The 13,594-nt window shown below is 33.3% G+C and overlaps 1 protein-coding gene across 5 annotated transcripts in view; it reads right to left on the reverse strand.

Moving 5' to 3' along the window:
* Atf3 (Activating transcription factor 3) overlaps positions 1-13,594 on the reverse strand; it is a 28,046-nt gene that overhangs the window by 7,091 nt on the left and 7,361 nt on the right. For 2 of the 5 annotated variants that reach the window (XM_065303679.1, XM_065303676.1), the window contains exon 1: positions 10,620-10,782. The exons of 2 other annotated variants lie outside the window; for them this stretch is intronic. The gene's annotated coding sequence lies outside the window, so the exon portion shown is untranslated. Of the gene's footprint in view, positions 1-5,388; positions 5,467-10,619; positions 10,783-13,594 lie in introns of those variants that run through there. One more of the 5 variants, XM_065303677.1, reaches the window with a different exon arrangement.

Raw genomic sequence — 13,594 nt, forward strand, 5'->3', positions numbered from 1 at the left:
CTCTAAAAAGAGCTTAAATTCGTGGTCAAAATGAAAATAAATTCAAATAAACAACAACATTGTTGAGTTATTTAATTATAGGACTAATAAAATATAAAATCCTGTCAATAACTTGCTCATAAATAACAGTGTTGCAATTGTTTTTGTTTGTTTGAATAAATTTCATTCAATTGAAGAAGAAACACGCAGGTTTTCTATAATTGTCGCTAATTATAGGGTCCTTGCGGTTTACATTATCCATTCAATTAGATATAAAAACTAATTAATAAATTCCAATCGACGCGTCGATATTGCTCGTTGCAAAACCATGTCTAACAGAAAAGAATTAAATTTACATTTCGTTTCGAGAGAAATAAAATGAAATTTAAAAAAAGACGCACAGCGCACACAAATTTATAAATAATGTATAAGTTTTTAATTATTGTTATTTTTATGTTGTATTATGGCATTTCTATGTATAGCAAGCACAACTCACTTTCAAGTCCATGTTGGTACACAAACCGAGTAGAAATTAGAATTCAAGCACGTGCTGCGTGCCGTATGAATCAAACATGTTTTCGTTTCAGGCGCACAATACGTACAATAGATCAAAAATTCCAGAGACTTTATTGCGCTGGGCTGCTGAGATGCGTTGCAATATGAAATTCATCATCGTTTCAAAATTAAAATTGTCACACATACACACATACAGATTGTGAATTCATTCGGCGAGGCTCTTGACAGGAAGAGTTGATAAATGTTAATTTATGTAAATTTCTCCTGCGCTACGGTTTTATGATAATCGCTATTTGAAATTTGAAGTTTTGTGTGTTGAGCAAACGGGTTAATTTAATTAAATTTATGAATATTGTCAACGAAAGAAAAGCACGCGAGTAACTCACGTTGTCTCATCGTCAAGGCGGAGTCGTGATTTATTGTTTAAATGTTACAAAGAAAAAGAATTGCATAATATTAACTTGTTCTATTTTTTAAGGTTTAAAAAATTGCTATTAACACGCTTAATTTGAAGTTTTTAGCACAAAAGTTAGGTTAAGGTTGAAAGTAAAGAATATGACATTTGACAGCCGAATGACAGATATTTAATTATGACAGTTTGACAGCGCAGCCATTTTTTGTTTTTGTTTTTTTAAATTCAATCTTGGAATTATACTGTAAAGTGTGCCACATGAAAAAAAAATCATCTGTCCTTTGATTAATTTCATCTTCATAAAAATATTTTCTAAAAAAACACTTGTGCAGAGCACGTACTTGGTACGTAGCGCACTGTTTCGTTTAAGTGTGCGTTGAAGTAATAATTAAACGCTGGAAATCATTGGATTAAGAGGTCAAGGTTTTCAGTTTCACGCGGTTTCACATCGTCGAAGAAAAAGACGACTACACGCATAACTTGTGACTTAACGTGGGTGTAAACTGTAGAATACAGCAATTGTTGTTTTTGTGCACTTTGTTATTTAAAAAAATATATATATTTCATTTCGTAAAAATGCACTACTGATAAGATAAATGCTAATAATTTAGTTGGTTGCTTACCAGATGTATCAATATGTGGATATAATCACAGAGTATTTTTTGAAAACTTTTTTTTCATTCCAAGCGCACAATAAATACACTGGAAGGCAAAAATGATGCGAGGCACACTTTAGGACCGCGACGAGCGCGTCGGAGCCGCGAAGTCATCAAAACGACGAAACTGGTACTCGGTTTCGGGTTCGCGTTTCGTCCTCTCGCGCAGAAACCGAATTACATTACAAAATTGGCCAAATGCGCTGCGCTCGGTGTGCTTCCATTCCCATTTCTTTGCTGGAGAGTTTATTTACTGCGGTTAGGTGTGTGTGTGTGTGTGTGTGCGGATTCTTGAAACTACCGTGGGCTGGTCCGTCGGTCGTCGCTGGTTGGCGACATTTTTGTTTACATTCGCATTCATATTTGGGGTTTTATCCGCGCTCGCGAACGCGATTGTTATGACTGGGAGCGCTTTTTTAAGGATGGGCACTAAATGCGTGTGTACCGGTTTCTCGGCGCGCATAATAAGTCGAAAGTTTTGCGCGTTTTTATCATTGATAAAGAAGTGGATATATCAGATTAACATCATAAAGCGACGTACTTATAGGGTGTCTTAATGCGTTTGACAGAAAGGCGCAGCGCAATAAAAATTTCATTTTGTCTTTTAGTTTATTTTATTCACGAAAGATTTATTGCTGTTGAAATTACGGTGAAATATGAAAAATTGCGGACGAGTACGTTTTTTAAACAAACACACCCTTTGAGTCATATTGTGGGCTCCGTAACCAATGACGGAGTGTCACGTACTTGTTCATATTTTGCGCAATACTTTTATTTTGTCATGTTCAGAAAGTTTTGCATAAAAAAATCGTTAAAAATTAGGTTATGGTCGGTTTAGTGACAAAGACTAAATGGCAACCCTGCTCAACTTGACGCAGAAGATCTGCAACCAAGATTACAGCCGTGTAATGAAAATTAACAATTGTAATTTAAAAGACTTGCAAAAACTAAAGAAAATAAATTTCTGGTGTAATTTGGAGTTGCAAAACTTTTACGAGAGGCATAATTGAAACCTGTGCATATATTTTAATCAGTAAATGACCATTACCTAGACCTAGACATTAATTAAATCCCTCGTCAAAGCTTTGAATGGGAAAATAAAAAGTTCTAATTCAGTATTACGGTGCCATGGAAGTCGTTAAACGTGCAAGTTTCAATTTATTATTGTCGCTCGTCGCCGGTGCGTCCACCACACATACGTCTCACCTCTAAATACGTGTTGATACATCCCTGTTCGATCGGCATACGCGCGCGACCAACTTAAGGATCGCGTGTTTATTGCTAATGAAATTTGCTAGCGCCTAGCCTAGCCTCTCGCATCCAGTGTGTGTGTATAATATACGCGCGTGTGGAATAGGGAGCAGCGCGCCTATTAAAATTTCGTCCGCCGGTTTCAATTACCATGCGCGGCGGCGGCTGCGGCGGCGCTACGTGTTGTTTGCTTAATGTTAATGGCCGTCGCACACTGGCGCGCGCACTGCTGTGTGCTATTTGCCAACCCTGGAAACACGCGGGACATTGCGGCACCAACAATAATAATTACACACGAACTACACCCATGTTTCTTTTAAAATTTTTATTGTCTAACTTTCGAGAAAAACGCATAAATCGCCGCGTAAACAATGCGACGAATCGTAATTGGGTCAATGGAAAATTCAATATAATTATCATCGGATTAATGTAATAATATTTACAATTGGACGTGGAGCGTAAATCATTCGAAATGACATCGCCATCTCGGAGTTGTGGTATGGCAGTACTACACGTGTTTCTCGTTTTTCGAAGGAATTATTTAAATCAATCCGCGCCCACGCAAACAGTGTACTAGTATGTAAAATTACTGATGCAGAAAATATTATTATGATAAATAATAATAATTAGTTGCAGATGTTGCTTTTATATTCAAAGTTTAAAGATTTTTCAAAAAATTATTTTTTCACTTTTCACTCGGAAATTGAAAATTTTTACATAAAATAATTTTGTATTCAAAGAATTATTAAGTAAACTAACAAATTTAAGGTGTAAAAGTTGCATTTTGCTAAAAATTACAAGTTTTAAATAAATTTGTTTACTCAGCAGCAGTAAATTGTTAAAAACATGTAATAAATACGCGAAACAAACAAATTATTCAAATTATTTCAAACAAAGAATTAAAAATATTATGATATTGACACATTTCGCTATTCAAAAATAAAATCAACTTCAATTTATCAAAGTTAAATCATTTATTCATCTAAACCATCATCAATTTATCATCGCGTAATTTTATCTATTCACTAATATACCCGAATTTATAAAACGGATGGACCTTGTGCAACTGACGCGTTGATGGCTGCCAACAGTTTAATAAAATAAAATTTAAAAAACTCTCTACTTCAAAGCTGCGTACATCACACACGTGCACACACACAGCGTTGATGGACGGTAGTAATTCGTCAATAAGCAATAAACTTCTCTATTTACAACTCACTAAATTCCGTTGAGCCACTTTAAGCAATCTTCAAGAGACAAAGATTCCAATCGTCAAGATAAAAAACGTATTTATTGATTAATTAACTCTCCTAAGCGTGACAAAGATATTAAATTACTGTGTTGATGTGCATCTGATGTGATTTTTGAGTTTTAACGATTTTTACTAAAACAAGACGTGTCTCAATCGCACAAATCAACCAGCGGGTGTTAATTGAATGTCGCAACTCGTGTTTGATTTCATAGACAGCTTAAACGTTGCACAATCGTAATGCAGTTATCAAGTTACGTTTTTATTTTTTTCGTGGTTTTTCTATTTTTAATTTTCGAAGAATGTTGAAACTTTCTTCTAAATATAAAAATATGCAAAATGTAATCAGAAGTATGTACCGCTAAACCATGACACAAATTCACTTTACTTGTAATAACTAATTACCTCATTTATATTAAAATCACGAAATTGTTGAAAACGTGATCGAATCTGCTTAGCATTAAAACGAAGACGCGAAGAATTGGTTTTAATTACGAGCGGTTGATTTCTATACAAACCAGTTAAAGCTACTTAAATTATAGATAAATAATGTTAAAAGTCTGACAAATTTGTTGAGTAATAAAAATTAAGGTTTATAATATTTATAATGGTCATTTTTAATATGCAAAGGCAAAATCAATTTCTCCAGACGTAGTAAATTTTCGTTTTGTAGAATTTTGTTTTGCGTATGTTTGTACACAACGCGTACACATTTAACTTGAAATATTCGACGAACATTCTTCACGCATTCTGTACGCCCGACGCCAAGCATGTCAAGATTGATTTCGACAAGCTAACGCGCTAGCAACCGAAACTAAATTTCTTCGGCGAAGATTTATCGCAGTGTATTTATTTATACTATACTGAATTGTAAATTCCTCTATCACACAATATCCAACAAATGAACTAACATTTATTCGGTATTGTATTTTCAGATAATGTTGGATAATTCGTTATCGAAACGGAAAGGTAAGACTTTTTATTTAGTTTTTAAATACTTTTTAGTACATTTTGAATCTATTTAACACCTACAGGCTTTAATTTGTGAATAATAATAGAAAATATAATATTTTAATGTCCGTTTACGCTGAAGCATGAAAAATTCACCCATAAAAACATCTTTTCAAATCGCCTCGCGAACATCACCGGCGAAGGTCGCATTAAATCCCGCAATCACGCGATAATTAAATTTGAATATAAATCAAATGATACACGTACCGAGACCAATGCGCAATGAAGAATAAGTCTCTGCTTTTGGACATTTTTATACGCGCTATAAAGACGACTTTATTACCGTTGCATTAATAAAACTAAATCGTAATTACCTATAGAATTTGTTGTTGGTTTCTGTCATCTTGTTCTAAGGTTTTCGGTAAGCGTTTCGGGAATAAAATACAACTCACCTGCAAAAAATAGAAACAACGAATTAAATTTGCATAATTTTTAGTTTTTTGAACATTCGAAAACATTTTAAAATGACATTATGTCTTTGCAAACGTGTTATGTGTGTGAGAACGACAGTATCAAGCAAATATGTATGAACAACCATGTTATATGACATGGTAATATGAGTTGTGATATGGTATATCAGTTTTATAAGTAAACATACAACGTTTGATGATTTGCCGACTTTGTCTGCTGTCTGGGCAGTGATACAAGAAGGCACCAGCAATTTTTTTATAACCGTCTTTTAGGGATATAAAATTGCAAATATTTGTAAATTATGAAATAATTTTTACAATAAACGAAGTTTTCCTCGAACATTTTTCATTTTTTATCGGATAATCCAGATGGTTGGGGTCTATCGGTATTCAAACATTGATGAAATGTAAAATTTTAATTTCATACATTCAACTTGCACGTTAAATGTTTCTTAATAATCTACTTTACATTCATGTCACTAAACAACTACTACACGCATTGAATAAGTGATGATCTCGGGAAATCCGTCCGCAATCAACTTTAATATTGGTTTATCTCTACACCTAATTAAATACTGCCGTTTTATTTGTGCACTCCGCCAACCAGTTCGAAATTGTGGGTGGCGGCCTTGTGTAAATCATAGCGAACAACAAATACGTGACATTTATGGTCGTGATGGCTGTTTTTTTGTTTCACTACACACGTGTAAAACGTACAAAACTTTGGTAGTTTTCGTGAATTGCATTTCATACTCGAATGCAACATGTGCGCTACAGTTTTTAGCATTCGGACAATTTCCGTGCGCACATTTAACATTTTATTACACCGCGACTATTAAAAATCATCATTTTGTAAGAACAATGAGACAGGAAGAGGCTCGAGAGTGATCAACTCAAGGTTCGCGTCAAACGCCCGCTGTGTGTGTGCTAAATTGATGGGACAGGAAATGGACCGCATGTAAAACTAACAGTCCGACTTTGTGACCCGTGTAATAACAATGAATTGCACGAATGTTTAATTAAGCTCAATGTGCAGCCATAGGGTGTGGAAAAATTCACGGTTTTAATTTATTTTTCTAACATCCGAAGATAAAAACGCTTGCAACAAATGCAAACAAGACAGAATCGTGCGTATTTTTACCTTCACTAATTAATTTATGCTAATTGCGCGGGTTAATGAAGAGCGACAGCTGTATAAAGTGAAAAACTAAGTGTAAGAACGAAGAACGTTTCAATGAAAAACGTATTCATTCGTTTTTTTTTCGTGCTAACTTTGCGCGTTCGCTGGAAGATAATCCACTAAGCCGCAATAATGTGCGCCATTATCGATAGGTATGTGCATCTTAAATTCAAGTCAATTAGTTGCCGCTTTTAACCTTCACACACTAAGCACAACGCGAGGCGAGTAAATAAAAACAAGCAGCCGCGAAACACGGTTGCCAGGTTCGGAATTTTATACGGCACAACACAACACAAGCCGTAAACAAATCTCTCGAGTTTTCGTCGCTTGCAGAAAGTCATATAATAACAATTAGCGCTTATTAACACGCATTAAAATTGATTTCAATGCAATGACAAACAGCACCTTTTAGGTTCGCCGGCATGTTCATAAATAAATGCTACTTCAGACAACAAACAAATTTAAATATATTAATTTAGCAAGCAATTTAATTCTATCCAGACAAAGTGTAATTATCTACTTAAGGTTTTTTTTAGTTGTTTGCTTTTGGATCGTTATAACTCAACTATTTAAATTGTTAGAGATTTGAGTGAGTTTTTAAATGGTAGAGAATTTAGTGGAGTTTTTATGTGTATAAAATTATCTGCCTCATTTTACTGAATTATTTTTAACGAATAAAAAAGTAAAAAGCGGAATTTTGTAGTTTAAATTGTCAAAATCGCAAAAAAATCATGATAACTACAAAATCAAAGCTGATAACAAAATAATTTTTATGGTTAGTCATAGATTTTATCAATTAATAAAAAAAATTGCTATAAAATAAATCAGAAAATCTAATTATTTGCCAACAAATTTTAAAAAATTGCAAAAATTATAAAACTTTGATTAATTTGATGTTAAATTAATTATCACCTATGACAATAAGATAATTTTATTAATGCAATTGCGTTTCGTACGCATTCATGTGGATTCAGCCGTGTCCCATCCTCGGACAATCTGCATTTATTTATTACATTGTTTTGTTCTGTTTCGCTTTTTTTTGTTTTCAACTACCGACTGATTAAATCCGAATGTCTCAAACTTCGTAGCATGATACTAATGTGATTTCACACAAATGTAATGTGGTTAAGTAACAAATAAAAGCATAATCAAACATCAAACAGAATCATAAAAACAAACACATTGTCAAGTATTTGAAATGAACCACTACTGCATTAACATTGTGTTCGCAATGAACAATTGTGTTTAGTTCTCACAGCATGATTTAAAAAAGAGGTACAAACTGTAGTGGTCAACTAGTGTGAAATAAAGTATGTATGTGTTACATAATAAGGTTTTAAGTAAAGTTTTAATGCAATCTAAGATAACTCGTAGATACATTTAATTAGCGCAATCGTTTTAGATGTTACCCGCATCGTACTTAACTAGAAACATTTTATTTTCGTGGTGGTTAATTTAGTGTAATTGAAAGTTTCCGAGAATTTTTTGGATTAATTTGAAGTAAAAAGTAAAAAAATTAATTAAAGTGAAGCTATTTTAAACACGAAGCTTTTTAAAATAGTTGAAAATTTGTTTCAAGTAATATTTTGCTCATAAATAAATTTAAAGTGCAGAAAATTTATGTTCTTTTGCGTTTGAAGTGAGTTTTAAATTTATTTTCTGCATTAATGCACAGTAAATGCATAAAATTCTTCAGTTGAGTGTGAAATACATAATCCCGCAGTCACATGAATTCAATTTAATTATGGTGGTTTTTATCGCAATAATTTTAATCATATTTATTCTATTTAATATGTGGTAGATGGAAGCTGCGGTAATGGTAAATGCATAAAACATAAATAATAAAGTAATATGACATTAACACATAGTAGTTTTTTTCAACATGCTAATTATTAATGCATTTTGATTAGATAAATTGGTAAAATGTCTTATCGAAACGAACGTACTAGCATATTTTATTGTCGGCGTTGATTTCTTTTTAACCTCTGACACACATTTCATCACCGCAAAGATATTTAAACATAAACGACAAACAATTTGCTCGGTTTTTATTTCATGCGATAAATTTACCAAATAAGAATATTAGGGGAGAAAATAAATAGATAAGTAAATTGAATTTAAATGATTAAAATTTAATTATTTTCATAATTTTGCATTTTTGGCATGAAAATATAAAAGAAATAATATTAATCACTCAGAAAGTGAAACCTTAAGTATGTATTGCATAAATTCCTTTTTCCCAAGAAATATGTGTCCCATAAAAATTTAAAAATACTACCAGCTTAGCAATCACAGACCACCCTGAAGCAATCCAAATGACATGCACAACAAGCGGACAGTTAATCCCTTTTTCCTCTTTTAACTCGAGCGATTAATCAAGATGCCAGGAGCCGTCTTAATACAAATTGCAGCTCAATATTTTTGTAACAGGTGTTGTATTGTAGCCGAAAAATATAATTAGAACTAATGCGTTTCGTAGCGATTTATCCACATCGTGCGATAGTCGATTTGAATATTTATCATAGCGTCTCACATCCCGCCTTGTAACATGAATACGTGAACATTTTATTGCATGAAACGCAAAATGCACGCAGCAAAGCGTGACTACTAAATCATCCACCCTATCACATTTTTGGCACCCGTTCAAATTCACAGTCATCGTAAATACACACGCATTATATGAACTGTATAACAGCGATGAGTAATTAATAACAATGTGTGAATTAAAATCAATATTTTAGAATAAATATAGCGGTTTGCAGCGTATGCAGTAACAAGTTTATTAATACGGAATATTGGATGTGCAATGTGTACATCGGATGCATGTAGATATTCTTGTTGAAAGCGTGTTTGTCGTAAAATTATCGTAATTCGTGGCAATGGGTGGTCGGTTGCTTTGGTCGCAACCTAAATCCCTGGTTTTTATTTTGTGTTGGATGCTGTAATGCATATATTCGCGCGCAATGCGTAAACTGTAAACACATAAAACGCACGCAGATAAGACATTGGGGAAGCTGCGTATGACTAAGAATATACGGAAAACAAATGTTTTCGCGTGGCGAATAAAAATACAAGCTCGAAATAAATGTAATTGAACTAGTGTGGGTATTTTTAGGTTTTTGGCAAAGCTTCGTGAATGTATTGGGAAAAGTTGAAAAATATTACAAAGTTAAATAATAGTGTATAATTTTATTTGTGCATAATAATTTTTTATATTTGAGCAAGAAACTATAATTTATTAATCATTTTTTCTGAAATTTCTTGAAAATAATTATTTTTTCAGAAGGAAAAAAACTTTAATTTCACTTTCTATTGATTGATTGGTAAATTATTGCTCTAGGATAATTAAAAATGATTGAAAAAATTATTTTAATTCGAAATCTGCGTAAATTTGATAGAAGTTCCTTTAAAACTGTTGCAAAAAGCACGTTTTCGCAAATTTAGTAAAAAGACAAAAAAGCAATACCAAAAGTTATTTGCGAATATTATACCACACTATCTCACAAACGATTAAATATTTATGATTGCTATTAAAAATTGGCATGGTGGCGCTATTTTCAGCACTTATTCAGTAATTATTATAAGGAATTTGAATGCAATAAATTAATTAAAATGCATTTCTCAAATTTCTACGAATACTTTTATTCTCTGCGTATGCATCATAATAATTTGCATTCACAACCGTATCTAAATGAACGCAATTCTAAACAAATTTCTAGAAAACGATGAAAAGTCACGTAGCTACATCTGTGAGTAGTAAGTAATTCGTCTAAAAATCGTACGATATGAACCGCAAACTATTACTCATTTGTGTCGTCGACACTCGCATAAATTCACTGAGCAAACAACGACGGCAAATTTAAATAAAGAAGCAATAAAGATGCACCACACTTGCAGAGATGCATCATTATACAAACAATAGTTGAAATTAATATAGTAATTAATTGCGTCTTACCCAAAACGAAAATCTTCCTGTTTATCTATCATCCGTTGGTATCACAGTACACTAACAAAACTAACGTAGTAATATTTAAGAAAACTCCGGTCGGCGCGTAATTCTAATCCTAATGCCATCATTAGGCATCAACCGGAGCGCAAGTGAAGTGTGACTGAAGCATGGCATCCGCACACCTCCACTATTATACTTACATCTTGCGCGCGTTTTGTAGACGGCGTGACGCGGCTAACCGCAAACAACGGCGACGTAACGGCCAATTTATTAAGTGCACACACACGCTATGCTACGTCGTCGATTGTCGAAGAGCGGAGTGGAGGGATTGATGAACGTTCAGCGATTACTGCTAATCGCGGCGATGATGTATTTACATCCAGCGCACGATTGCATTAATCTATATTACTAAAGAGGCATAGCGAATCGCGTGTCTGGCGCGTGTGTGCTCTTCCTCACAAATTGTTGCTTTTTGTTATTAACGAGTAGTTTTTTCGATTAGCGTGCATAATTGTAGTTAATTCACTTATTACCTAGTCGGAAATAGGTTTAAATGTACGTTTAAGTTGGTGTGAAAAGCTCATTTACAATATAATCGTTTTTGGATTTTTTTGTGTTTTAATGGAGCTATTGGAATTCAGAAAAAAATGGTAATAGGTTTAGTGAAGAAGAAATGTACGGGAGATTAAATATAACCAGGAAAAGAGTTTGAATTGTATAAATTTCGTGAAAAAATTAGGAAAAACGAGTTAAAAATTACTATAAATTCGAAACTAAATATGATAAAAATGTGAAGCTTTGACAAAAGATACATAGATCATAACTAAAACTATAGGGAGAATTACTTTTAAATTTAAATAATATTTTGACTCATCCATACTTTAAAGAAAATCAAACAAAGCAGTGATTTGAATGACTGAGATTGTTTTCAAATTGTTATAACTCAGTTATTCAAAATGGTATAAAAATAATTCAAGTATTAATATATAGGGCAGTTATTGTAGATTTAAGGCTAATTCGACAAAAAGTGTGCGAGCTGTCATTTTTCTTTGAGGATGAACATTGTATCGCTCTTAACTTTCAATTTATACACGATAAAAATCAGCAGCGTCGACAATAAATGCAATATACGTTCAACTTTTGATAAAAACGCACAGAAAATAATACAGAATATCAGATAAACTATCCTCTTTCTTATATAATATGATTTAATACATATCTGTCAGTCAAAGCAATGAAAAATTATGTGAATCTGACACCGTGCTGCACAAAAAAAGCTATTTTTCGCTGTAAAAAAATTAATGTTATAATTAATCTCCAGCCATAGCCAGGCCATAATAAAATAAGTTTTTCATTCTAATGTTCTAATGTCCCCATTTACAATTTTATTATACACAAAATACGCGTATGCATGCAAGTTGAAGTATTAAATTTCGTTTTAATTGATATTTATGTGGTTGTTTTATGACTTTTGGACCATTGGAGCAACTTCTGGTCCTACACGCGCTCCAAGGGGGACACTGGCTAGCGCTCACTGACTAAAATCGTTAAAACGCGTTTGTTTAAACAAATGTTCGCCTTCGCAAGCGCCGTTAAAATTCACATGTTGATTTTTCCATTTAGCACAAAATTCGCGCGCAACCAAAACAAAAATCTATAAACTTAAAAGAGAAAAAAGCAAAAAAGATCCGCCGGCGCTTTAAATAGATTATGATTTTATAGATATGTATACACATTATGTTCCGGGTTATAATGGCACTGTTAGTATAATAAACAGCGCATCTCTGCGCGCAGCTAATTGAAAAATGGTTTAAGTTGAGTTTGAGTTGGATATGCGCACTTCCATAAAAATGACAGGACAATCAATTAACAATCGACTGTGTGATTAATGGCCTGCAAGGGAGCACGCCGATCAGCCTATCCTTAGTCATTTACACATTCATTATCTAACTTACTCATTTCTTATAAATACATCTTTCGTATCGTATTCTCCAACACATACCTACACGGGTGAATAATTAATTCTGATCGTGAGGACCATAATTAACGTGTTTAACATGCTTGTAGCAATTTGCGAACGCGCGAGGAGTTCCTGTTGAATGCTCGGTTTCAAACAAGATAAGGCATTTGTAGATACTCAAAAAAATTCGTGATTTAGTAACGATGGCAATTAACGAGCGTGTCAAATTTTGTCATTCTGCATTTGGTAAATATCTCCATAAGTTTAATTTATAACGAATGTTTCAGTAAATAAATTAACTAATTAAAGATTGAAATTTTTCGGGTAAAAATTTGTTTACATAACAACGCCTTGACATTTCTGTCTGCCGGAATATGAAATGATTGTTTGAACGATCAATTTATTCCGATTTATTATTCGCCCGCACAAATTTAAATGCTATGCATGCACAAATCAATTAATCCGCAATTATTTCACTCGTTTTGCTGTTTACTCAACGGCTTGAATTATTCCAGCAAAAAACATGAATCAATTATACTATCTTGTCGTGAGCGCCAATCATTGTCGATGTCGATTCGTACATTGGCTATTATTTATAAACAAACTCATAATCTGCATAATTGACTCATGAAATTTATGTCGGTTTATATATATAAATATAATAATGGCGTAATGTGCAAATTTCGTATTACTACGCGTATAGTGGAAGAATAATATAAGAAAATCGCGATTCTCGAACGTTTGACCACAGATGAGCTCATACTCTTTTTCGCGACGTAGTCGCTGATTATTTAATACGTAATGATTAATACGTAATAATAATGATTGTTCGTGATCCTGTTTAGCATAATCGAGCGGCTCGACCACGATGTATGCGTCACCGTGTTGTGTTGTTGATAAATACACACATACTCAGTGGGCAAAACATCACAAATCTCATATCTCTGTGGTTGCACACTCACATCTACATGGCACAGATGTAAGAAAGAAAGAATTAATGGGTTTCTATAAATAGAGATTA

Source organism: Atheta coriaria, unplaced genomic scaffold (assembly GCF_025399875.1).
Source record: "Atheta coriaria isolate IRGN ID8LTWV9N9 unplaced genomic scaffold, Caltech_Dcor_3.1 hic_scaffold_5_pilon, whole genome shotgun sequence".
In the NCBI taxonomy this organism is placed as follows: domain Eukaryota; kingdom Metazoa; phylum Arthropoda; class Insecta; order Coleoptera; family Staphylinidae; genus Dalotia; species Dalotia coriaria.